This window comes from Podarcis erhardii (assembly GCF_964252035.2).
Source record: "Podarcis erhardii genome assembly, chromosome: 8".
Lineage (NCBI taxonomy): Eukaryota > Metazoa > Chordata > Lepidosauria > Squamata > Lacertidae > Podarcis > Podarcis erhardii.
In genome coordinates this window covers 33,244,774-33,262,542 of record NC_138499.1, presented here as the reverse complement: position 1 = coordinate 33,262,542, position 17,769 = coordinate 33,244,774, and the positions used below count along the sequence as shown (strand labels likewise).

At 40.7% G+C, this 17,769-nt stretch overlaps 1 protein-coding gene across 3 annotated transcripts in view; it reads right to left on the bottom strand.

Annotated features, from left to right (window-relative positions):
- The window catches only part of STAU2 (staufen double-stranded RNA binding protein 2), a 154,110-nt gene that overhangs the window by 9,960 nt on the left and 126,381 nt on the right, over positions 1-17,769 (bottom strand). The window contains exons 14-15 of one of the 3 annotated variants that reach the window (XR_014159509.1): positions 3,609-3,710; positions 2,027-2,131 (exon numbers count right to left, since the gene is read on the bottom strand). The exons of the other annotated variants lie outside the window; for them this stretch is intronic. The gene's annotated coding sequence lies outside the window, so the exon portion shown is untranslated. The remainder of the gene's footprint in view (positions 1-2,026; positions 2,132-3,608; positions 3,711-17,769) is intronic. 3 annotated transcript variants of the gene reach the window in all.

Here is a 17,769-nt window from a genome sequence, read left to right as displayed (position 1 = left end):
AATTAGTGGAACTTACAAGAAGGTTACAGGGTCCTCTACTAGGATATTTCAGCCCTATAAATTCTGCCAGGGCCAAGTGAATGAGTTGGTCCTTTCCCAAAATTCTTCTGTTCAATCCAGTACAGTACACATCTAGGGAGACTGGCAATTTGGTAAGTAGTAAAACCACTACTACACCTGCAAGCAAAGCATATAGATCTCTTCTACAGAAAGTGGAAGAAGTGAATTTCTAACAGATCCGTCTTCTCAAGCCCCTGTCCATCATTTTTATCAGGGACATACTCATCTAACAGCCCTATTAACCACTGAATCAGACCACTGCATGAACCTAAGTGCTTCATCAGATAGTTCTACTTTAGCAGAGCCAAGTCAATAGACTGACATCTGGCTTCAAATTTCTCTGTGGTTTTTAAAACAAATGATTTCGTTCCAATCCTGTCCTTTATGGGCAAAAATTAATTACTGGGGTACAAACTCTTGCATTTCATTGAAACAAATGATGTCCATGTTTGACTGCTTGAAAGGGCATGCATGTTTCTTGGGGGCGCAGGGAACTATGCCTGCTTTTTAGTGTGCAAATGTAAGTAATTAGTTTCCCAAGAATTCCAAAGCGCCTTAATTTTTTGCACATGTTTTAAGAATTATTCTTGATGATATTCTTCAAAAAGGTCTGACTTTGGCCAGTTTCACTCAACTCATACTGCACTGTCCTAACACAGTGGTGTCAAGACCAAGTTTGCAAATTTATCCTGCCTAGAGGTAAATGTGGAGGCAAGGTGACAATTTAAAGCTGACACGATTTAGGGGGAAGGAGGTAATGGCTGCCAAGGCAGCACTTTATGCCCCTTCATCTGTGTTGGTCTCATGTAGGGACAACAGCAAAGATCAAATGCTCACCCCCTATGACAGCATAAGCTTGCTGGGACTGGAGAAAGCAGCAACAGAAAGAAGCAGAGGAAAAATGGGCACTGATAGATCTTCCAGCTTAGGGGTGGCTAACCTGTGGCCCTCCAAATGTTGATGTACTACAGCTCCCATCACTTCTGACCCTCAGCCATACTGACTGGGACTGGAGGGAGTTTGGAGTCCAACAACATCTGGATGCAGATAGGTAGCCGTGTTGGTCTGCCATGGTCAAAACAAAATAAAAAAATTCCTTCCAGTAGCACCTTAAAGACCAACTGAGTTAGTTCTAGGTATGAGCTTTCGTGTGCATGCACAGAAGTGTGCATGCACACGAAAGCTCATACCTAGAACTAACTCAGTTGGTCTTTAAGGTGCTACTGGAAGGAATTTTTTTATTTTGTTTTGAACATCTGGATGGTCACAGATTATTCATCCCTGTTCTAGTTATTTTTGGTTTGAAATCAGCAAAATGAGAGAATAAGAGAAACCAGTGCCTTACCCCAGGAGCACAGTGAGGGAATTCTGAAACCCTCTTTCACTATGTTACAGTGCTTGAAGGACTAGTTGGTACTCTTATTATTATTTTTCCTACCTCAACAACCACTCCATCTCACTCCATGTTAACAGATTCCACATAAATCAAGTCTACAGGTTCTCTATCAGGACTCTTCCTATGCCACTAGCATTCTACAGCAGTCATGAAACCGAGCCTAGACACTCCGCAGAACATCAAAGTCAGTTCATAATATATGTCAGTTGCCTTTGGGTCTATAATAAATGAAAAATATTCATATACCAACTATGTCTGTATTTCCCCCTGTTCTACAGTGAACACTCAAAATTCCTCAGATATCTGTAAAAATATGTGGTTATGATGCCAGCAATTGCAAAACTGTACCTATATGCCTGGTTTAAAGGTGCAGGTTACTCACTGATGTGTCAAGTTGCTAATTAGGCTGAAATCTCTTACTTGCTTAACTGGGAGCAAATGCCAAAGCACTAAATAGGTTTTACTTCTGAGTAGACATGCATAGGATTGTGCTGTTGGTCCTTTGCATCTCCATAATTCTGATTCTATGAAGACCAATCAGAAAATGTGACTTAACTGACAAATTGTTACCTGAATTCGCAACCACTGATTTCAGCAAGGGATCTTTAACAGCCCTCTGTAACCAGGCACTACCATCCCCAGCTGATTAGATTTCACACAGACCAGGGTCAACATCTGTTTAAAAAATTAATTTCAGAATGGTTATTCACACTGCACAATGCAAGTCTTAATTACCTGACTTAAGCCCTTCTCCCCCCAACGTGTTCTGTCCCCGTGTATATTAATCTGATTAACTCATGTAATTTACATGAAAAAGGATTAATGTCTGCACAAAGGGATCTTTAAACAGTGTGCACCAGGATGTGTGCAGTAGCTGTGCCTGCGAGAGAGGAGATGAAAGGGGAGGAGGAGAGAGAGCTAATGCATTTAGACTTCTCCTAGAGAGTACACATTTACAAATGCAACGTTTAAAACATTTAGGAAAGAGTGTGCTGCTTAGCACTGGCTTCAGGCTATATTACCCTCTGCGGTTAGCTTTTACATGGCAAATAATCTATCCAGATGCAAATCTGATTGCTGGCATCATGGGGAATTTTAAGCAAGGATTAACTGTTCTTGAACGGTTCCCCCCACTCCCATGTGTTAGGAACAAACGGGCTTTCTAGCCACATCAACCAAGAATGTCGTCTTCTACCAATTTCTTTTTGATTTACGAAGACAGATATATTGTTTGAATTTCCCTGCGCCCTCCTATTTTAATATATTCAACCCCCATATATTTTAAATGAATTTTGTGGAATTTGTACTGTCAATCCACGGGGGGGGGGGGGGGGGGAGAAAAAGCCAATTGTTTCTACTAACTTCCTAGCCCTTTTACTCTGACATTTGCATTTTGCTCAATGTCAATGGACAAAAAGCCAAGGCGTATAAACCTTGACTTCAGAGTAGTGTGAAACACATAATGCTACCACCTTACTGAAGGGCTGGGAGGCCTCCTAGGAGCCACATATATGACACCTTCAGGTCTGTGACAGGTTGTAATAAAAATGTAATATAATAAACAAAATAAAATAAAATCCTTGAAACAGTTGTTCTAAGCAAAAAACCAAACAAAACCAAAAAACCAAAAAGTAGTCTGAAGACAAATAATGATTTATTTGATGAGATTAGGTCTCATCTTTATCATCCTTGGCTTCTCCACCACCTGATGTGCACATAGAGCTGTCTGCCCAAAGGCAGCTGCATGAATTTTAAAGGTGGACCATTTACATATAAGTCAAAGTGCACATATAACTCTTGAATGGGGCATTTAGTTATATAGTATGTATCCATTCCTTTCCTCCAGGAGCTCAAGGTAATGTGAATCATAGTGTATAGATAGGTCCCAAGTGGTTTATCATCCAGGCATCAATCAGATCCAGAAGTGCTTTGCTTCAGATAAATTCTTGTAGATATGCAGTTGCTGGGTATGTTTTATGGGCTTTGCAATGGTTTTATTGTAATGCATTGTTGATTATTCTATGCTATGCCTTTGGCTCTCCCCCAGCCCGTCTCGTAGAGACTTTTTCCTCCTTTTCTATTAAATTACTAACAAGCTAATGAATTACTTAAATGACTGAACAAATAAATTTGTAATTATTGCTTTATGTACCTTAGCTCACATTCCAGAAGGAGACTTGTTACAGATCAATCTCAGCCATGCTAGTTTTAGAAGGATTCCAGCCAAGCTCCCTCTGTGACATATAAGTGGTATCTATAGGGAAACATTCAATCACGACAATCCTCAGCTGCATTCTGAAATGGGCTGGCTTGGATAGCTCAGTTGGTAGAGCATGAGACCATCTTAATATCAGGGTTGTGGGTTCGAGCCCCATGTTGGGCAAAATATTCCTGCATTGCCTGGCAGTTCTTTCCAACTCTACAATTCTGTGAGTCTTAGGAGGGCACATGGTGCCTCATACAGAACAGCAAAAGGCCAGTATATACAAGTTTTGATTTAAACAACAGTGGTACCAAACAAGTGCTCATGTGTATTAATATAATATGGGGGATTGGTTTATCATGAATATGGCCGGCAGCAATTCCCATTACTGTGGTGGTAATTTATACGGCCATTTCACTCACAGGGAGTGCTGGCAGCTGTACCATGTCTATCTGATTCATACATTAACTTGTCTGTGTAAATGTGAGCCAAGGACAGCTGTAACTGCTCATGCGTAGAATAAAATATCTTAAGTAAATCTGTTTACTTTTAAATATGTTTGTAGGAGGGAAAGTATTGGTTTGTTTTCGTTCTTGTTTTTATTATGTATTTTGCACATTTTGTATTTTTATGCTGCAAAACGCCCTGTGATCTTCAGATGAAGGGCATTATACAAATTTAATTAATTAATTAATTACCTACCAACAAGAACAACAACAACAACAACAAAGTAAACCAAACCTGCATTTACGGTTTATGTGGGGCAGCTGTCCATATACTATCATGGACTAAGGTTCAACTAAAGACATGTGTGACGCTCTCCTACTCAAATTACCTGTAGTAAAATTCTTTCAATTGCTTTTGTACGCTGCACTATGCCTTATGAATGCCCAACAATTGTAAATTCAAGTCTGGCTCACAAAAGGGAATGTTAATAAATCAGTTCTTAAAGTTTTACTTTTTTTGCTTTGGCTTAATACCTTGCGTTGTAGTTAAATACAAAAGGAAATGCACATTAGAGTCAAGTTTTCAGTTTTGTATTGCATGACTGGAGACTGCTGGGAGGAAGTTTTAATGTTTGATGTTTTATTGTATTTTTAATATTTTGTTGGAAGCCGCCCAGAGTGGCTGAGGAAACCCAGCCAGATGGGCAGGGTATAAATAATAAATTATTATTATTATTATTAGAAACGCTATGGTGCACCTGTAGCAGCAAAACTGGACACATTCATCTGCCCCACCAGCAATAAAACATGTCTCTCCTGTATCAGTCTCTACAACCCCAGCACATGCTGTAACTCTCCAATGGTTTGACTTTACTCACAAAAGCTCACTCTTCCATTCTAAAGACAGACAGATGCCAACATTACATGTGACCTATTTACTTACTTCATTTAAACTGACTATTCTTGGTTTTCGGCCACAGTATATTAGTACATTAATTTGGTGTATGAAATCTTGATTATCTTGTATGTGGCTGAAAGTGTTCACCCCCACCAGTAGATTTTTGAACATCAAGAATATTTCTAAAACCAGTACTGTATGCAGTGAAGGATTCTGCAGGGCCGACTCAAGGCATTTTGCTGCCTGAAGCAAAGGCGAAAATGGTGCTTCTGTCCCATTCCACATACAGAAACCAACTGGACTGGTAGTTCAATCTTACATTAACACTAGCCTTAGGGCAGGATCCTTCACCGCACCTTAGGGCAGCAGGGTAGTTATGACGGTGCAGGACAGTCTGCACGGCACACATAGCTCTGTATTCCAACTGAACAGCTTGGTCAGAGGGCTCAGAAGAAACAGCTGAATGACTGCCACCATAACCACCCAGGCACCAGCTGTCAGATATGGTTCCCTTACCCTCCCTAATGGTAGGGCCAGTCCTGAAATTCTGCAGTCCCACCCAGAGGTTTTGCTACAAATCGGGCGGCATATATTTTTTGTTAAACAAACGAAGAAACATTGTTTTCATAATACTTTTTCTTCCCACCCATCCTCTTCCCAAACCTGATGCGTTGTCCATATATGTATGTAGAAGGGGAATATTAACTAAGAACATCATCTGCGAGGAAGTAACTTTGTAGAGGAAGTTCATGTGAATGTGCTCCCGACAATGAATGCAACTGGCCCCCCCTCCGCCTGCCCTGAGTAGATGGATGACCATAAAGCAAATCCATTTGTTTTGCTGGGATGGTTTACAGAGGAAGATTTTGTACTATTTGTTTTGCTTTTATTGAAAGATAAAAAGGGGGGAAAACACACACATACACACACTATTTTTCACTTTAAAGACAGGATATTATTTCAAAGGTCTATTTGTTTAGCTACAGATGCTTTTGCTCTAGAAACAAGTCTTTGAATATCACATTTATTTTAAGAATATATTAAGTTCAAGAAAGGAGGATTACATGACTGTTCTCCCAGATGAAAAGACCTTTACGTTTAACTGCCTGTCAGTCTACACAGAGACAGGCACCTTAAATTATTTGTAAACAGCAGCGCGTGATTTTACCCACGACAAATGACTTCCTGCTAAGATCCAATTCCAGATGAAACTTTTTACTGTGATGTACAATATACAAGGGTATTTTAATACTTAAATTTCTAGTGTTATTATCCTGCTATTAGCACTATGATCTTTACAATAATTATCTCTCTTCTCTTCAGAAAAATTATGTGAGGAAACCACGTCCATTTCATGCTACACACTGGGAAGTGAGAGAATGACTTGTCCAAGACAAGCAAGAGAATTCATAGCTACCATACTTTTATCTTTTACACTAACACCAATTTGTTAAATTCAAGTTTGTTTCCATTCATGTCACCAAACTGGGCAGTTTTGGGTACACAAATGTCAGGAGCGAGTCAGCAATAAATCACACAGAGTAAGTGAAGTTAACTCTTTATTAGAAGAACAGGATCTACTCAGGAGTGCCAGGCCTAATGAGCATAGAAACTCTTCTTGGGTAGGCCTTGCCCCTATGAGGCAGCTGTGGAGACTGAAGGTCCCCGCCTTCCCACAGCTGCCTAAGTCTCCTCCTCTCCCAAGCAATCTGAGACTAGGCTGGCATGCCTGATTTTGCTCCTCCCACTTCATACCTCTTCTGGTCCCAGGAGACCAGGGGGAATGGGAACTTGTCGCAGCAAGAGGGGGAAGACACCCTTGCTTCTTTATCAACTGGACTCATTTCTGTCTGTTGGCCTCCCTCCTCTCCTGCTTTTGCATTTCTCTCTGCCACAGACTTTCACTAAACCCTGTTAACTCTTCAGCTTCTGACATCTCCTCCTACCAGTCTGCTCCCTCTTCTTCCTCTGACCACTCATCATCATCCCACCAACAATCCCCTGGCTCTGAGCCTTCTTCCCTTGGGGGGTTCTCCAGTTGTTGCCTCCCACTATTCCTCTGTGTCCAGCCAGTACATAACAACAAATGGATTTATACTGCAGAACTGCCCCCACCAAAATGGAATTTTTGAGACCTCCACATATGCATTAAACAACGCATGAAGCTATGGATGAGGATATGGACCACAGAACTACAGCCCAACAAATGTGGTGTAGTGGTTAGGGTGTCTGGCTAGGACCTGGATGAACAGGGGTCACAAACCGACCTGGCAACGAAGCTCACTGGGTGACCTTGGGCCAGTCAGTCATTCTCAACCTAACCTACCTCACAGGATTGTTGTGAGGATAAAATGGGAAGGAGGAGAACTATGTATGCCACCTTGAGCTCACTGGAAGAAAGGTAGGATACAAATGCAATCAATCAATCAATCAAAAATGTTCTGCTTTTTTCCTAAAGATGGCCATTATCTTGGCTTGCCATAATGGGTCACAGCAGTGTTATGATCTTATGATCCTACAAAGTAGGCATCTTCACTCTGCCTATGACAAGGTCTCATTTTTTGCCTTCTCAACTCTACATTAAGGTGACTCCAGTTGAGACGAAACTACAAATGAAAAATGCCCAAGTGTGCTCTCTTTTACAAAAGCATAATGTTTGTTCAATTGTACCAGGCTCCTGGTTAAAGGTCAGAAACAGGCTCAGGGTCTCAATGAAGAACTGCTGTGAAGCAGTTAGCAGTGCAATTTTGTCCTTGATAACAGCTGATGACTTGTCTGCATCCCACTTCAACCTCTAACTGTTAGCTCCTTTAATGGAAGTGCCTATAAAGATCCTCCCTAAAATATGCTTTTCCAGCACACTTAATGTCTTTTAATGTCTTTCCAATTAAATCCAGATGTGAAAAGCTTAAGGAACAGTTCTCAGGGCTGAAAAAGATGACATAAATCTTGCAGCTGACAGAGATCCCACTGAGCTTGGTTGGGGAAACTCACAGAGGACTTGTTGTGGGCCAGGAAAGCTGCTGGGTATAAAGACAGATGTGTACACTCCTATTGAAAATGCTGAAATAAAGAAAAGCCTCCTGAAATAGACCAGGGCACTAAAAAACACTGTAAGCCCAATCCTGCAGGGTACAGAATGCACCCTGAGAGGTTGCGATCTCTCTCAATTCCCACTACCCAGCACAGTCAATTTGTACAGAGAGTGCTGAGCATTTCACAAGGTGAGGTCTCCTCTCCCCTCTCTCTGATAATGAATAAAAGGTCATCTCCTGCAGGATCACCACACACCAATTCCTGCAGGAGTATAGCATACTCTTCACTTCTCAGGAAGGGCTCATCGCCCTGCAGAATCCCATCCACTTAGCTCTTCCTCCACAAAGCAGGTTAGTGGCCTGCTTGCTTTGCTAAAGTTTACAAACTACAATATTAATTACAGATTGTCACTAATCAGATGAGAATCTAGGCACTCCCAATGACTGAACAATGCCGCTGGGTGAGTGCTGTTTATGCAGCTGGCAACCACCATTATTCCCAAAGCTAATTTTTGCCACAGTAAGAATTCTTTTTCCTCACCAGATGCTAAGAAGTGGATTAGCCCAAGTTATCTCCATTTAAAGAAAGGGGGAGGCCCACAAGTCGGGTTTTATAATGTTTCTTGGGGTTACTAAAGTTTTTGAACTGCGTTATATTTTTCAGTGCTCTTCCAATATTTTCTGAATATTGTAACTAGGAATGTGACTGTGGGGAAATGATAGGATTTTTCAGAAGGGACATTATTTCTGAGTGGGAGTCCAGATGACCAGTGATGGCTTTCTGATGGAAAGAATGACATTGGAGACAATCCAATAATTTCATTTAATACCAAGGCCATATCTGAGGTAGGGTATGACTGGCATTGCAGAAACACATAATGAGCTGCATTATTAAGCATGGATTACTAAAACGGGTGACCAAATCTTGATTGTTCCTACACCTACTGTACCTAATATCCACACCAACACATTCCCATTGCTTAAGACTTGTCAGTCTCCAACAATCTGAAACTATTTTAACCCTTCTCTCAACCTCTGTGGGATATTGGCAGGAAATCCCAAGAATTGCCCTGTTCTCCTTTCTTCTGGGTGGGTTCAATATATTTTGCTGCCTGGTTTGAGGGATAAGACGTACAGAAAACATCTGGACTGGCAGCTGAATCTCACTTCAACAACGGTGACAGGATAGTGTCCTTCACTGTACCTGAGATGGCAGGCTACTTTAGGGGGTTGAGGGGAAAGGCTAGGGGAAAAGTTAGGATAGGAAGGAGGCTGCCACTTGAAGAGGTCATCTCACTTTGCCCAATGATAGGGCTGACCCTGCTTTTTTCATTTCAAAACAAAGACTCGCCGAATGAGCAAATGTGCAGGAGGCTTTCACAAAATGCCCATTGCCTGGCAACAATACAATAATCAGACTCCAGAGGTCTGTGGTCACTCCCTGAATTTCCTGTGCTTGGAACAACCATGTTACTCCCAAAGTGTTTGAACTGCATGTGTAACGGGAAGGAGCAGTGAACTGAGATATCTATTGTGCTAATGGAGACCACCAGGATGGCACTGATTTATGTATTTTCTTTACATTTTATGATACAGAAATATTCTCTTCTAATTATAAATTGCATTGTTCTGGCACACTGCCATTGCTTGGCTATGCAATATGCCACATTCCACATTCAGTCCACTATTCTTGCAAACATGATAGCAGAAACACTCTACAGCTGATTGTGTATAATCCAGCTTTCAAAACTGTTTGGGCCACCTTTAAAATCTGACAATGAAAATAAAAACATATATATATATATTTAATCAGTGGCATTTATACCAAAGGGCTGGACCCATTCTCAGGGGTCTTAGAAACCATATGTAAAGATAGAATTCCCTGTCTTTAAAGGAAGGATAGTGATATTTAGTAATCATTTTCTGAACTCTGCAATAATAGCATTCATCTTGGATTCCAAATATTTTTTTTGTTTAAAACTAAGATGACAATAAAGAAGTTCTAGAGCTTTAAGCAAAGCCCACCCTGATCTGTACTAATTGATAACACTAGTATATGTCACCTTAAAAGTGTCCATGAGTCAGAAGAAACTATGAGCAGAATGGTTAGTATGTGGATATGGGATGACAAGGTTTAAAAGCAACATTTAAAGTCCTATATCCAGGACTTTGGCTGAAAAATAAAGGAAAGGGCACATTTGTTCCTGGTCACTGAATTTGTAACCTGGGTCTGCTGCTCCTGCTGCTAAGCTCTAACACATTCTCTCCTAACCCACAACAACATCCAGTAATCCTAACTTTTGGTGCTTGGTGGTTAAGAAGTGAATTTTCAGGAAGGGAGAAAAATTAAACAGGGAGACTGGCTGGCTAGTATCTCACTCCTTCACTGCAATGCATTAAGACAGCCAAAATTCTAACTTGTAAGAAAGGGTTCGTTTGATCCCTGTTTTTCAAATTAGATGTGGCAGGGTCTGATTTACCTTTCTTCTCCCTTGGAAGGCTCTGGCAATCTTTGGGGAACCCAAAGTGTACTATTAAGCTGGGTGGCTGCTGTTATCTTTCCCAGCCCCCACTGGGTGCAGAAATACTGAATCATAGGCTGGAGAAATGCATCTCAGGTTTCAACCTCAAGGTGTAATTGCTCATTCAAGTCTCTTTAGAAGTTGCCTGCATCTGGCGCAGAAAAATGATCGGGATTGTTTTTCTTTCTGGAAGAGCAGAGAGAGGCTGTGTATTTTCTCTTACTTTTTATAATTTTCTCTATTCGTTACTATGGCAGAACAAGTTTTATAGAAGAACTCTATACAGTACGACTCTGAGCCTTAGTTATTGAGTCTACCGTTTAGATCTCGTTACACTGTGTAACTTTGTAGACCTCCATGGTAGTTTAGCTGTAAGTTTACAAATACTTCAGGGTTCTAATCAGCCAAATGATTTGACCCAAACATATGTTGCCGCTTATTTGAAAATGGCAAAATATGCCTACAAGGTGTGTGCGTGTGGGAGAGAGAGAATGTTATCAACAGCTACAAAGAACACAATGACATACCCTGAGTGTTTGTTTTCATGGAAGCCAACAGCAGAACAACATTAGTTCCAGACAAAAATGTGGCTTTTACACACTCATTCTTACAGAGGGCAATAGTGTAATATTCCAAGAGAGGGAGGGACCAAGAAGATTGATTGTCCATCCACTACAGCAAAAAATAAAGGGGTTGGTGAGAGCACAATATGGTTAACTGGCCATTAGTGGGCCTGTTTTATACATTGCCCACCTTAGAGAGACATCACCAGCCGGGTAACAGATTTCCTTCAATATTTTGATCCTAGTAGTTTAGGAACTTTTCCAACTGGCAGTCAACAACATTTATTTGACACAGCTTAACTCCACAACTGCAGGCCTGCTTTTTCTCCATCTACAGTTACAGTCAAAAAAATAAATCGATATGTCCAAAACCATCCCAAGCAGCTGGCTTTTAGTATGCTAGATCTGTTAACTGCTATTTTATCATTCCTACTTAACACTCATTATTAAAGCCATTAATAATAGCTGGGTTCTTTTTTTTAATTAAAAACTGCTACTTTCAAAATCTGGCAAATTACAAAGCCACTTGCAATGTATTCCAAATATCTGCTAGTTGCAATAGTATTACAGATTTATAGGGTTTGAGATGGTCTGTAAAGACTTATCAAACCCTTTCTGCCTGAATTGCACCAGCAATCCCTATGCATATATTTGCAAAACAGCGTCAAACCTGACTTTTAAAAATGAGAATATTTTTAGTTTAGATATTCATTTATGAAAAACAAATGTATTGCTGGATGCTGATTTAGTTATACTTTGAACAGACCCACTGAAATCAATGAGACTTATTTAATCATGGTCTGAAGCTCAACATCAAAAAAACGAAGATCATGGCCACTGGTACCATCACCTCCTGGCAAATAGAAGGGGAAGAAATGGAGGCAGTGAGAGATTTTGCTCCATGATCACTGCAGATGGTGACAGCAGCCATGAAATTAAAAGACGCCTGCTTCTTGGGAGAAAAGCAATGACAAACCTAGACAGCATCTTAAAAAGTAGAGACATCACCTTGCCGACAAAGGTCCGTATAGTAAAAGCTATGGTTTTCCCAGTAGTGATGTATGGAAGTGAGAGCTGGACCATAAAGAAGGCTGATCGCCGAAGAATTGATGCTTTTGAATTATGGTGCTGGAGGAGACTCTTGAGAGTCCCATGGACTGCAAGAAGAACAAACCTATCCCTTCTTAAGGAAATCAGCCCTGAGTGCTCACTGGGAGGACAGATCGTGAAGCTGAGACTCCAATACTTTGACCACCTCATGAGAACAGAAGACTCCCTGGAATAGACCCTGATGTGGAGGAAAATGGAGGGCACAAGGAGAAAGGGACGACAGAGGACGAGACGGTTGGATAGTGTTCTTGAAGCTACCAGCATGAGTTTGATCAAACTGTGGGAGGCAGTGGAAGACAGAAGTGCCTGGCGTGCTCTGGTCCATGGGGTCACAAAGAGTCGGTCACGACTAAACAACAAACATTTAATCATGACTTAAGTCCCACTGATTTGTACTCTAAGCATGGCTAAGTCTGGAACAAACCCACAGCTTTGAATCAAGTAACCCTATATTCATATGAGTTCACATTACTTAGATCACATTACTTGATGTGTGAGATGTATTTGTTCAAAAAGAGGGAAGATGCTGAATCACAGAGTTGTAAATAAACTCATTTTGAAGTCCATATAGAATAAAAACACATAGGAATAAGGGGAAACTGACATATACCAATTCAGATACTTTTGTCCACTTAGGCCAGTATTCTCTACTCTCAGAGTCTCTGGTAGAGGTATTTTATATCACCCGCTACCAGATCCTCTTAACAGGAGATGCCAGGATTTGAACCTGGGATCTTCTACATGCAAAGCATGTATTCTACCACTGACACATGGTTCTTCTCCAAATCAGATAACTGTCTATAATGCAAATGACAATTCAGAGTAAAAAATATTTACGAACAGCAGCAGCAACCACCACCAGCAGCGAGTTATTTAAGATATGGCAAGGAATAAAGCAGGCATAGGCAAACTCGGTCCTCCAGATGTTTTGGGACTACAACTCCCATCATCCCTGACCACTGGTCCTATTAGATAGGGATGGTGGGAGCTGTAGTTCCAAAACACCTGGAGGGCCGAGTTTGCCTATGCCTGGAACAAAGGTATCAACCTTGCTAGAGCTCCAGCCACATTCCCTATGGTATGATGTGTGGGCTTCTATTGTGCTCACCCTCACAATCACCCTGTGGAAAGCCAGTGTGCTCATTCTCACAACAACTCTGTGAAGGGGGAGGGTCTGTAGCTTAAGAAGGAGAGTTTTGTATGCCCCAGGTGCCAAGTTTAATCCATGGCACTTTAAGTTAAAGGAGTTCATGACAAAAAAATAAATAAATGGCAGTGGTTTGACTTTAGTAACAAGTACCCATGTTTGCTTGTTTCCTTTTATCTCTCCATTCATCTCCCCCATTTTGTGTCATGTCTATAGGATTGTGAACCTGTGGGCGGGGCCATTGTGCTTTTCAATGCCTGTATAGTGCCTAGAAATTGACTGACAACAACTTTAAAATACCTTAGAGAGGAAAAAGCCCCCAGTCCTCATAAAGCATGCACTAAGAATAGCACTAACATCCTAACAGCCTTCCTGGATCATTTAGGTTCAACAACCTATTTTCTAGGGTGGAGGGTTAATGGGTTCCTGTTATTGCTTTTCTTGTAAAAAATGTAGAATATATATCTAATGTACGCAATATATCCCTGTACTTTGGAAAAATCACAAAATCATAATAAAAAATGGAAATCAGAGCAATACTTTTGGCACCAGCTGGGCTGCAGGAGTTGCTGGAAGGAGGCATATAAGGCGCCATCCAACTGTCTTAGGAATTCCACTCTGGATTTATGGAGGGCTTTACTCCTTATGATTTTCTCTCTCTCCTGAAGATACACTGCAAGGCAGTGGAAGTTTAGGATCAGTTTTCTTCCTCCTAGATGAGCTACCTTCCCAGACTGACAAGCCCCATCTGCCCTTAACTTCTCTCTACAGCACATGCAGAGACCACCTTCTTGACCATTGGACCCACTATTGGTCTCATCCCCATAATCTGCCGGAGCCTGTGTTTGAAGGAAAACCATGTACGCCACCTTGAGCTCCTTGGAAAAGAGGAGGGATCTAAGTGCAACAAATAAATAACAGCACTCTAATGAGGTCTGCTGTCCACCATCACCAATATTCAGATGCATACAACGCTAACAGTCATATTAAACCTATTCTCAATTACCCTGTTCAACTTCCTTTTAAAGCAATCTATAAACTCATGGTTATCACCACGTCTTGTGTTAGAGAATTCCATAAATTACTTATCCACTGTGTAAATAACTCTTTCCCTTTTTCTATCATGAATCTGTCCATCAATTTCAATGGATGATCAAATCTTAAATTCTACTATTATGGTATGGAAAACAAGACATCTTTTTACAGTTTCTCCATACCATGGTTAATTATATAAGCCTCCATCATCTCTTCTCCCACTTTGTCACCTATTTTTCATAACAAACAAGAAACAAGAATGTGCTCTAACTCTCGGATTATTTGGGTTGCCCCTTTCAGTTCTTCTTTGATGGAATGATCAGAACCATACACAGTATTCCAAATGCAGATGGCACCATAGATTCATATAAGGCCATTAAAATACTGGCTGTTTTATTTCCAAACCCTTTCCTAATCATCCCTGGCAAGGGATTTGCCTTTTTCACTGCTATTGCATAGTTGGTATTTTCACTGAGGTATACACCACAACTCCAAGGTCTGTTTCCTGCTTAGTCATCACAAGCTCAGATTCCATCAGTGAACATGAGATTATTATTTTTTTGCTGTGATGTGCATCACTGTACATTTATTACACTGAACTTCATTTGCCATTGCCCAGTGACACATTTTGGAAATAGCTTTTTGGAGCTTCTTGGAGGTTACTCAGTTTTTTTACCATCTTGAATAATTTGGCATCATCTGCAAAGTTGGCTACCTCAATCCTCACTTCCTTTTCTTATAATACTAGAATGCAGGGTCATCAAGGAAAGCTGAAGGTTGGAAGATTCAAGACAGACAAAAGTACTTCTTCACACAGCCAAGTGTGTGCAGAATTTGCTCCCACAAGAGGCATTGATGGCTGCATGGCTTTAAAAAAGGATTGGATGAATTCACGGAGGACAAGGCTAACGGCTACTAGTCATGATAGCTATATTTTACTTCCACTGCTGGAGACAGTATGCCTCTGCATACCAATTGCTTGAAATCACAAGTGGGAAGATGTCCATCTTCTGGGCTTCCCATGGGTTGGTCACTATGGCCTTTATTCAGCAGGTTTCTTCTGTTATGAGCACATAATTTATGAATAAATGTAACTTCACTAGTCCCTATATAGGCTTACTTACTTCCAAAGCAAGAATGTTTTTCCAACTCACTGCTTCCTGTTCTTCAGTTAGTTACTGATCTAGTAGAGGCCTTGTTTTCTTATTCCACGACTCCTAGATTTCCTCAGAAGTCTTTGGTGAGGGACTTCGTCAAAAGCATTTTGGAAATCTAAGTATATCATGTCTACCGGATCACCACTATCTGCATGTCTTTTGTCATTCTCTATGAATTCTGAATGTTAGTGAGGCAGGCTTTCCCTTTGCAAAACCCAGGATGGTTCATTCCCAGCATGGCTTGCTTTTCAATATCTGGAGTGCGGAATCTGTGCGCCCCCCCACCCGATAGACTGTAACTCATCTAAGCCCCAGCCAGCATAGCCAATGGCCGGAGATGATGAGCGTTGTATCCCAACACCATCTGGAGGGCCAAAGGTTCCCCATCCCTGTTCTATATGTTAATTCTAGCTTTAGTAAGTTTCCATTAATTTATACAGGACAGATGTTAGGCTAACAGGTCTGTCATTTCCTGGCTCCCCTCTGGCTCCCTTTTAAAAAATCAATGTTCTGTTGGTTACTCTCCAATCCTCCAGCAAGAAGGCCAATTTTAGTGACAAGTTGCATATTTTTGATAGAAGATCAATAATTTCATACTTGAGTTCTTTAAGAACTCTCAGGTGTATGGCATCCGGATCCAATGTCTTGTTAATTTTTAATTTGTCAATTAGCCCTAGAATTTCATCTCGTCATCCCTATTTGACTTAGTTCTTTAGACAAAGAATGCAGTTCAGGTATGGCTTTCTGTCCTGCATCTTTCACAATGAAGACTGATCTGAATAATTTACTGAACTTCTCTGCAATCATTCTATCTTCCTTAGCAATCCTTTCACACCTCTGTACAGAAGAGAAGCTGTCAGTGAAACAGAGAGGGAAACTATCTTTGACAATCTCCCTTCCCCCCGCAATGTCTCATAGCTTCACTCAATATGAGTATATACACTCTGCTCCAGAGGGTTGACAGATCCTAGGAACAGACTTTTTAGGAACATTAGTGCATGCTCTTAATTGACAGAAACTGTCCAACTACCTCTAAAGCTTGCCTGGAGAGCCAGTGTGGTGTAGTGGTTAAGAGCGGTAGTCTCGTAATCTGGGAAACCGGGTTCGTGTCTCTGCTCCTCCACATGCAGCTGCTGGGTGACCTTGGGCCAGTCACACTTCTTTGAAGTCTCTCAGCCCCACTCACCTCACAGAGTGTTTGTTGTGGGGGAGGAAGGGAAAGGAGATTGTTAGCCGCTTTGAGATTCCTTAAAGGGAGTGAAAGGCGGGATATCAAATCCAAACTCTTCTCTTCTTCTTCTTCTTCAAATTCCGATGTAAGCAAAAATGTGCTGTTCATTCTTATGTTTTCAGCAATATGGTCAAATTATTTTTTTTCACTTGCCTTGCTATCAACTCACATTTTCTGGGCTCCTCAGTTGGGCAACACTGCTAACTCCTAGGAAGACTCCTTGCCTTTTATAGGTTCCTTTATTCTGTTCATTAAGCACTCTACCAGATTTGTTCATACTTTTCCTAATTTGTGATATACACTGGACTTGTCTTAAATGATGCAGCCTTGCAAAATGATTGCTACCAATTAAGCTTAACAATTTCCTTGTTTCCATGCCTGTAACAATGAAATGGAGATACGAACAGATCAGTTAATTTTTAAGAATTAAGAGTTAGAAGTCTCAACTATACTTCCATGTATTTTAAAAATGGTGCTTTCAAAATTTAAACCTGAATCAACTATTCATGCTATTAGCCTAGAAATTTATCTGTATTCCCTCAAGACTATTAGAATTATACCTAAATGTAATACTAGCAGCCTTTCCATGTATTGATAAGATTCAGATCTCTACATTTCACTTATCATGGGACAAGATCTGTCCAATTATGTCCAACACAAAGAACAAAGTTAACAGAGCAAATCAGTTTTGACATTCAGAAATGTCATGGTATTCAATATAAAATAATTAGTTGGGAAAGGAAACCAAAAATAGAAGTAGAAGTGAACGTCATCCACTGACCTGAAATCAAGAGTCAAAAATCAAATATGTAAACAGATTAATTCACTCTAAAAATTCAAGCTCTTGCATGTCCTTAGTTAGGTAGAGCCTCAACTTGATTTGATTCCCATATTTTAGTGAACAGTTTGCTTTTATTGACATATGATTCCCTCCACCCCACCACAAATTATCCTAAGCTTTAAGAT